Source organism: Echinops telfairi, unplaced genomic scaffold (assembly GCF_000313985.2).
Source record: "Echinops telfairi isolate 266 unplaced genomic scaffold, ASM31398v2 ScPeMD7_7424;HRSCAF=8462, whole genome shotgun sequence".
Classification (NCBI taxonomy): domain Eukaryota; kingdom Metazoa; phylum Chordata; class Mammalia; order Afrosoricida; family Tenrecidae; genus Echinops; species Echinops telfairi.
The window spans coordinates 14610213-14618696 of NW_022111324.1; positions in this window are offsets into that span (position 1 = coordinate 14610213).

Sequence of the window (8484 nt, forward strand, 5' to 3'; positions counted from 1 at the left end):
ACTAGGAGTAATAGTGAGTGGTGCCACTGAGCTTCCACCCCTTGGTTCCTGGACCCATGAATTCTGGCTATTGGAGACACAGCACCATAAATTGGCCGCTGGTTTAGAGCATATACAGCTTCCTGTTGAACATTGCCCCAGCCCCGCAAGTCATTGAAACCTAGTTGGCCCTGTAATTGTGTCTTTAGGAGCCCAATCCATCGTTCTTTCAAGTGAGCTGCTTCAGGATGATAAGAACATGATATGACCAGTGGATTCCATGGGCATGGTCCCATTGCCGCACTGTATTTGCTGTGAAGTGAGTTCCTTGATCTGAAGCAATGCTATGTGGGATGCCATGCTGGTGGATGAGGCATTCTGTAAGTCCACGAATTGTAGTTTTGGCAGAAGCATCGCATGCAGGAAAGGCAAATCCATATCCAGAGTAGGTGTCTATTCCAGTAAGAACAAAACGCTGTCCCCTCCATGATGGAAGTGGTCCTATGTAATCAACCTGCCACCAAGTTGCAATAAACTAACTATCTCATCATGCTTGGTAAAGCAGAGGGTCAGCAAAAAAGAGGAAGGCCCTCAACAAGATGGATTGACAAAGTGGCTGCAACAATGGGCTCAAACATTAGAACAATTGTGAGGATGGCGCAGTTTCATTCTGTTGTACATAGATAGGGTGGCTATGAGTTTGAACCAACTCAATGGCACTTAACATTTTAAAATGTACCACACACAAGATAACCACAAATTTAAAAGGACAAATCTATTATTTTCTATAATTAAAAACAATTTTAATTAAAATTTAAAAAATCAGAGACATTCTGATTTAAAAATAAAAAAATTTTAATGAGTCCTTTCCAAACCAAACTCATGTCCATCGAGTCAATGGTGACTCATAGTATACATTTGGCACCTTTATGGAATTCACAAGAAGATCAATGTCCAGGCTTTTGGGTGAATGGGGTTTCCCAATGAAATTCTCCTAGGACAGCCTTCACTACCCTCAAAGAATGCACAGGTGCCTCGTTGTGATGGGAACAATGTCCTCAGTGCAACCTTAGGCAGTGCCCTGCCTATCCACGGGCACTTTTCAAGTTCCTTTTCTTTTTATTAGGGGCTCACACAACTCTTTTCACAATCCATACAGACATCAATTGTGTAAAGCACATTTGTACATTCATTGCCCTCATCATTCTCAAAACATTTGCTCTCTGCTTAAGCCCCTGGCATCAGCTCCTCATTTTCCCCCATCCCTCCCCGCTCCCCCTTTCCTCATGAACACTTGATAGTTTATAAATTATTATTTTGTCATATTCCTAATCAACTCCTGTGATTGAGAAAATCTATCATTTTGACCTCTTTGGAATCTCCAAAAGCATTTGCTATAACCTCTGAGCTAACTACTCTGCCTTGAATTTAACTGGCCCAGTATATTCACTTAAAAAAACAACAAACAAACAAAAAACCCCCAAACAATTTTACTGACTTACAATTCAAGTATCATACAATTCAATGGTTTACCTATATTAGAGGCATGCATTCATCACTACCATCAATTTCCACCATTTTCTTCATTCTTATGTTCATTAATATTAGTTTCCCATTTCTCTCCAATCGCCCCTGTCATAATCCTAAGAAACTATTAATCTAGTTGCTGTCTCTATAGGTTTGTTTATATTGCATTTCATATAAAGAAAATCATGTATTTAGGAAAAACAACAACAGAACAGGGCACACAAAAAAATCTCAGTACAAAAGATAGCCCAGAAAAACTGGGCTAACTTAAAAACTTAGTAAAACAGTAAAACACTTAAGTCAAAAGACAACAAATGATAAAATACTAAATTTTAATCTAACTATATCTGCTATCATCCCCTTTCTATTGCACTTTGTCTGAGGAGAAGACTATTCACATCCCTGGTCAATAAATCAAGGGAATTCAGTGGAAGCTTAGTCCATCTGGGGCTCTGTGAATGGATTTGGGGCCTTTACTGGCTGAGGGGACAGGCCCCCACAGGGTAACAATGCAATTATAGCAACAAAGAGAGAGAGAGAGAGAGAGAGAGAGAAAAGCAGAACACAGGGGACAAATCTTCAATATTGGGAAAAGAGCCTGGGGTTTATTCCACAAAGGAGTTCTATAGTAACGAGGCCTGCAAACCTCTTGTTTATACATGCACAATAGAATGGGCAATGTGTTAATTTTGGATATCTGAGCTCTCTAGGGAAACGCTTCAAGAGAAATACCAGGTATTTTAGAGACAAAAGGTGTGCACAGAAAAGTGGGTGAAGGGAGACGTCGGACAGGGCAAGATATGAAAAAATAATAATTTATAAATTATCAAGGGCTCATGAGGGAGGGGGAGCGGGGAGGGAGGGGTAAAATGAGGAGCTGATGCCAGGGGCTTAAGTGGAGTGCAAATGTTTTGAGAATGATGAGGGCAATGAATGTACAAATGCGCTTTACACAATTGATGTATGTATGGATTGTGATAAGAGTTGTATGAGCCCCTAATAAAACAATTAAAAATAATAATAAAAAAATAAAGGAACTCAGTAGTGTCCCTAAAAAAAAAAAAAAAGGATAAGGGTTACTAGAAGCTTGTGTTCTTAAAGATAAGCATCCCTAATTGCATAAGTGAGAAGCCAGGTGCCTGTAGGAGACAGCTTTATATTAGCATTTTAGTGGGGGGTTCTTGTGGGGTGAACATCCTCCCTGGAATATGTGTATTTGGGTGCTATCCATTGTCTCTGGACTGTGGAGGCGTGTCTCAACACTAGTGCAGGCTTGCCAAGCCCTGTGGTCAAGAGTGTAGACAGCACACCATGTACACTCTCTTTGAGGTCCTCAGTTTCCCACAGTTGTCTGCCATTGCCTTCTGCAAACCAGATGTTCAAAACTGAAGCTCTGTAATATAGTCTTTCCCTCTGTGGATTTTATAGTTAATAATCCTTTGATCACACAGGGTGGTGTGCTTTTTCCATTTGGACTTAGCTGTTACCTCACTTTGATGGCTGTTTGTTTTAAGACAAGTATTTAAGACCTCTGGGAACTATTGGATTTCTTCATCTCACTTTGCTATAGCACCCATAGACTCAATGATCACTTCATGGGAGCAAGTATCAAGCAGTGCCACATTCTAAGAACTAATTGTTCTTAGATTAGGATTTGTGATTAAGTGTGAACTCAAGATCTATTCAAATATTAATGGTTTATATATGTCCTTGGCCCACTTTAGAGAAATTATCTGTTTCTTGAGATTACAAATAATCTCCATGGGACATTTTATATTTCTAATAAAAATACTATTTATTATTCAATGGTATAGAATTAAAAACATTATTGAGAAAAGAATAATATGCATATATAGGAATAATTTTTAACTAAAATACATAGATTTTTAATACACATTAAAAACTTGAATAACTGAACACTAGTTACAAAAACAATGAAAGTTGACACATGGTAATACTTTCAATAACATTCAATCACTAGGACAAAACTATGTCTGTCAGAAAAGCAGAGTCTGAAAATAGCAAATATATGGTAGTTTTAAGTTTCCAATTATTGTGCACCCTCAAAAGAATGAGATATGAACCAAGTCCAATGACTTCCAAATCCATGACTTTGGGATGGCACTGTTATACTTATTACACTACATACAGCATTTCAGTTTAAAATCCAAAGGAGTATTTTTGTTCCTTTAATCTGCTACAGATGTGTTTAAGGTAAAGTCCTGTTCACTTAGTTTCCAAATCTAAACTCCAGGTTGCCTCTGACACTTGGCCTGGGTCATCCCGGGCTGAATAGAGAATCAGTCTAGAATGCATGATGAGGAACATAATCCAAGGCTGACTCTCTCACTGTAGGTCTGTATGTTAAGCATTTTTCTCAGTGACAGGTTGCTCCTCCTCATTTACCCACCAACAGAAGTGAACTCATCTTCTCTGAGACAGACATATTCCCCAATTTTCTGGTCTTAAATTTCCATTGGAATTCATGGAACACCATTGTAGGAGTGTCTACTTATTGGGTTGACTGGGAAACAATGCTATATGGCAGGGACTATTTAGTCCTTACCTTCTCTCTAAATGAAAAAACGGACCCAGTTGAGGTGAGGCTTCTTCTATTAAAGTGTTTTTTTATTTTTTTGAAGTGTTTTTTAAGGTGTGCAAACTTTTTTTTAAAAAGGGAGTGATAGATGGATCATGAACATTAGACAGAGATATCATCTCATTGCTTGGGAGACCAAATTAAAAGATTACATGACCTGAGAGCAGATGGTTTCATCCATGTTTTTTAGTGATGCATAGTGTTCCACTGTGTGTATGTACCAAACTTTCTTCATCCGTTCTTGTACTGATGGGCTTTTGGGCAGTTTCCAGTCTTGCTATTGTGAACAGTGCTGCAATGAACATGGGAAAGCATGCATATGTTTATGTTGTATCTCTTACTTCTTTAGGGTGTATGTCCAGCAGAGGTATTGCTGGGTCTTGGGTGAGATTTCCATTCTCAGTTGTCTTAGGTAGCACCATAGCATTTCCCACAATGGTTATAATGTTTACAAACCTACCAGCCATGTATGAGGGTTCTAATCTCTCCATACCCTATCCAACATTTGTTGTTTACTGTTTTTGGTTTTTTTTGGGTTGTCATTATCAGTACAAAGTGATATCTCATCATTGTTTTGATTTGCATCTCCAGATGGCTAGTGACCATGAGAATTTCCTCATGTGTTTGTTATCCATTTAAATGTCATTTTTGGTGAACTGTCTGTTCATGTGTTTTGGCATCTTTTTAACTTAATTATTTTTTTTCTCTTAATTGAGGTATTGCTGCATTATATTGCTCTTAAGAGATTAGTCACTGGATGGAGTCATTGTTTTGATTTAACCATTTTAGAAGGTACCCTAATGAGACTAAGACAAGTCTATCACTGAAATAACTTGTCTGTAGCCATCCACAAATCCCAGAGACAGGTTTAAAACACATTTTCTTTGCAATAAACTAATGCATGTATGAATTGAAACCACAGTAGGAATTTTTTTTTAACTTACCCTTGTAGATAAAATTGAAGCAAGCATTCTGTTTTCTTTGTAAATTAGATGCAATTCAGTACTAATATTTGCATATAGTTGTATATTTTTAAAAAGGCTTTCTGATACATAATCTCTTTGGACTTTTTCTCCCCTTTGAGATAGATAAGTATTATCATATAAGTGCTCTGTGAATGAGACAGGACAAGAAAAAAAAATTTTAAATCATTTTATTGGAGGTTTGTACAACTCTTATCACAATCCATCCATCCATCATGTCAAGCACATTTGTACATTTGTTGCCATCATCATTCTCAAAACATTTGCTTTCTGATTAAGCCCTTGGTATCAGTTCATTTTCTCTCCTCCTTCCCTGCTCCCCCTCCCTCATGAACCCTTGATAATTTATAAATTATTATTATTTTGTCATATCTTACATTGTCAGATGTCTCCCTTCAACCACTTTTCTGTTGTCCATCCCCCAGGGAGAAGGTTATATGTAGATCCTTGTAATCCATTCCCCCTTTCCACTCTACCCTTCCCCCACCCTCCCAGTATCACCACTCTTAGCACTGAGGACAAAAATTCTGGTTCAAGTGTTTTGCTCTTTACTGCCTACCAAAAGAACCTGTGTCTTTGATCAGTCACAGGCATTCTCATTTCGCAGTTCAGTATCTAAAGATGGGGAAAATCTTAATGGGTTTGGGCGAGGTCACACTGTAAGAGAAATGAATAGTTGAGAAACCTGCACACATCCTGTTTTGAAATTCTTTGTTCAAGCCACTTGAACACAGTAATGTAAGAATGCAGACTGAAGAGTTGTGCAGAACATCTTGTACATTACTATTCTTCAGGGTTGTCCTAGATAAAAGGCTTCCATTAAAATCAATATCTTCTTGGCAAACATTGGCGTTTTTGTATCACCACTCTTTTTCTAGAAATATTAAAAACAAAGGAGAAGACTCTACCCCATTCCCTTGGGTATAAATGGAAATGGAAAAATCCCCAATGATGAGCCAAGGTCAAGAGGATCATCTTTTTTGAATTTTAATTCTAAAATTATTCCATCACATAGTTGCAAATAACAGGTACATGAGAGGACTTCAAAAGTTCATGGAAAAAATTCATTATCTTTTAATTCCAATTTCCCATAACCTTTTTGAAGCCCCTTGTCTGGGCAAATATTATAACAGTATTACCACAACAATCTGTTATTTGACTCTTAAAAAATTCATTAATTTCAATGAAAGAAACCAGAGTTGCCTTAGATAAATAATATTAAATAATTAAAAGTAATTTGCATTTAAAAGATTGTCATTATTTGAGCCACCAAAATTGCTTCCCTACTTTAGAGACTTCCTCACTTTGTAAATATTGGTAGAAACAAAGACTGTCTCCATTAATAGAAACAGAAGATGTCAGATACTCACTTTCTCAACATTTTTTGCTTCCTGAGTGTAGGCATATGATCTAGGCTTTTCTATCAGACACCTATGTTAAACCTTTGACTCAGAGCTAAAGATACAAGCAACGTCTCTCTTTTTAAAATTGTGGTAGCAGAGGTTACTGTAAGTTTGACTTACAGTGCAAAAGCGGCCAGAGACCAAACTGTGGTGTCTGTGGCATTGGGTACCCTTGCCCGGGACTTTCCCAGTATTAGCATGGAAAGTCCTGAATCCATGGAAACCCCTCAGTCCCAGGAAAAACCTAGACTGTTGATCACTCTAATCAGCTTCCTCATCAGACTAGATGGGTGAGTAGTTTATCCTGACAGCTTAGCTTTAAACCTGTTTTGTTTTTTTTTAACCATTTCAGCAATTTTGTGACCTACCCAATATCCTTTTTTTTTAAATGAGCAAAAACTTTTATGGAATGATAATTCAATATCCTCTTTTGCTTAAATCTATAATTGCTACCAAGAATGACCTTTGTGTGTAATTTGGAATCTGCCGTGTTTAACAAGGACCCAATGACTCAGTTCATGGAGTTATTGTGGAATCAGTTTGGTATTAGTGCAACCCTTTAGCAGTTGTTAAGGTACTGCAAAAATTGAAGGATGACTGTTCTTATTGGATTTTTGAAATCCGGAACTATTTCTGATGGTTGAGACAATTATGAATCATTTCCCTCAGGTAATGGAATACCTAAACATTGACAGAATGCGCGCCCCCACCTCCCTCCCCCGCCGGCCTCCCCCCTGACGCGAGAAGTGGGTAGACCAGCACCGGCCGAGAAGGGCTCTTGTCGTCCTCCCGGCCGCCGCTAGGGGCACCACCGGCAGTCAAGAATGCAACCTAAGCGTGACAAAGACAATTCCATGCTGCTGTCTAAGTTGGATGGGATGGGCACGATTGCTTAAAAGTAAATTTGCTAACTGGAAAAACATACAAACCTTTGACATTCTCCACCTCATCCCACCTCATACTCTCCAAATTTATGAATGATTATTTCAAGATGAAGAGTTTTTTTTAATTACTAAGTGAGGGTTTACACGGAAGGCAGGTTCTCATTGAACAGTGTCTACAATTGTTCAGCGGCATTGTTCACGATGTGTCCACATTGCCATCAATTCCATCCCGGTCGTTCTGTATCCATAGTCTAGTTTCACTGCTCGCTAATCTCCATCTTTGCTTGAGGACACTTGTCGACCATTTACTCTCATATAAGTGGCGTATTAAAGGAGCGCAGTACAGGGATTCTTCTCTTCATTTGATGAGCCATTTGATAGGCCTCTGTTATTTGGCTGCAAGGTATCTACAGGTCTGTTGTCCTTCCAGGCTCAACGAGTATCTCAGGGGAAGTCTTGGGGAACCCTCCAGTCTCAACTAGTCCATTAAGTCTGGACTTTATGTTCCACATTTTTCCTGTCATTCTTTCAGGATCCACATATTGTGGTACTTATTAGAAAGCAAGGGAGCGGTAACCAGTCCTGTAGACTCGTTTCTTCTTTGAGTCCTTGGCTTTCTTCTGCTCTAGACAGGAAGAGAGGCCAATAATCATATCTCACACGGCTGCTTGAAAGCTTTAAGATCCTAGGCACTACCAACAAACTAGGATGTAGAATATAAACTTTATCACCTATATTATGCCAATTGATCAAGTTTTCCCAGGAGATTTTGGTCCTAAGGCTTCCAACTCAGAAAACCAAACTTATGAAATGTTCAGTTATGGCCAGAAAGTATGTGTAGCTGTGTCTTCTATGTGGTTTTAAAATTATATATATGAATATATATACAGGCACACATGCCTGGACATTCATATACATATAGCTATAGGATGAAGAATTTTTAAAAATCATTTTATTGGGGCTCATACAACTCTTATCACAATCTATACATACATCAATTGTGTAAAGCACACTTATACATTTGTTGCCCTCATCATTCTCAAAATTCGCTTTCCGTTTGGGTTCCTGGAATCAGCTCCTCATTTTCCTTTTCCCTCTTCCCCTCCCTC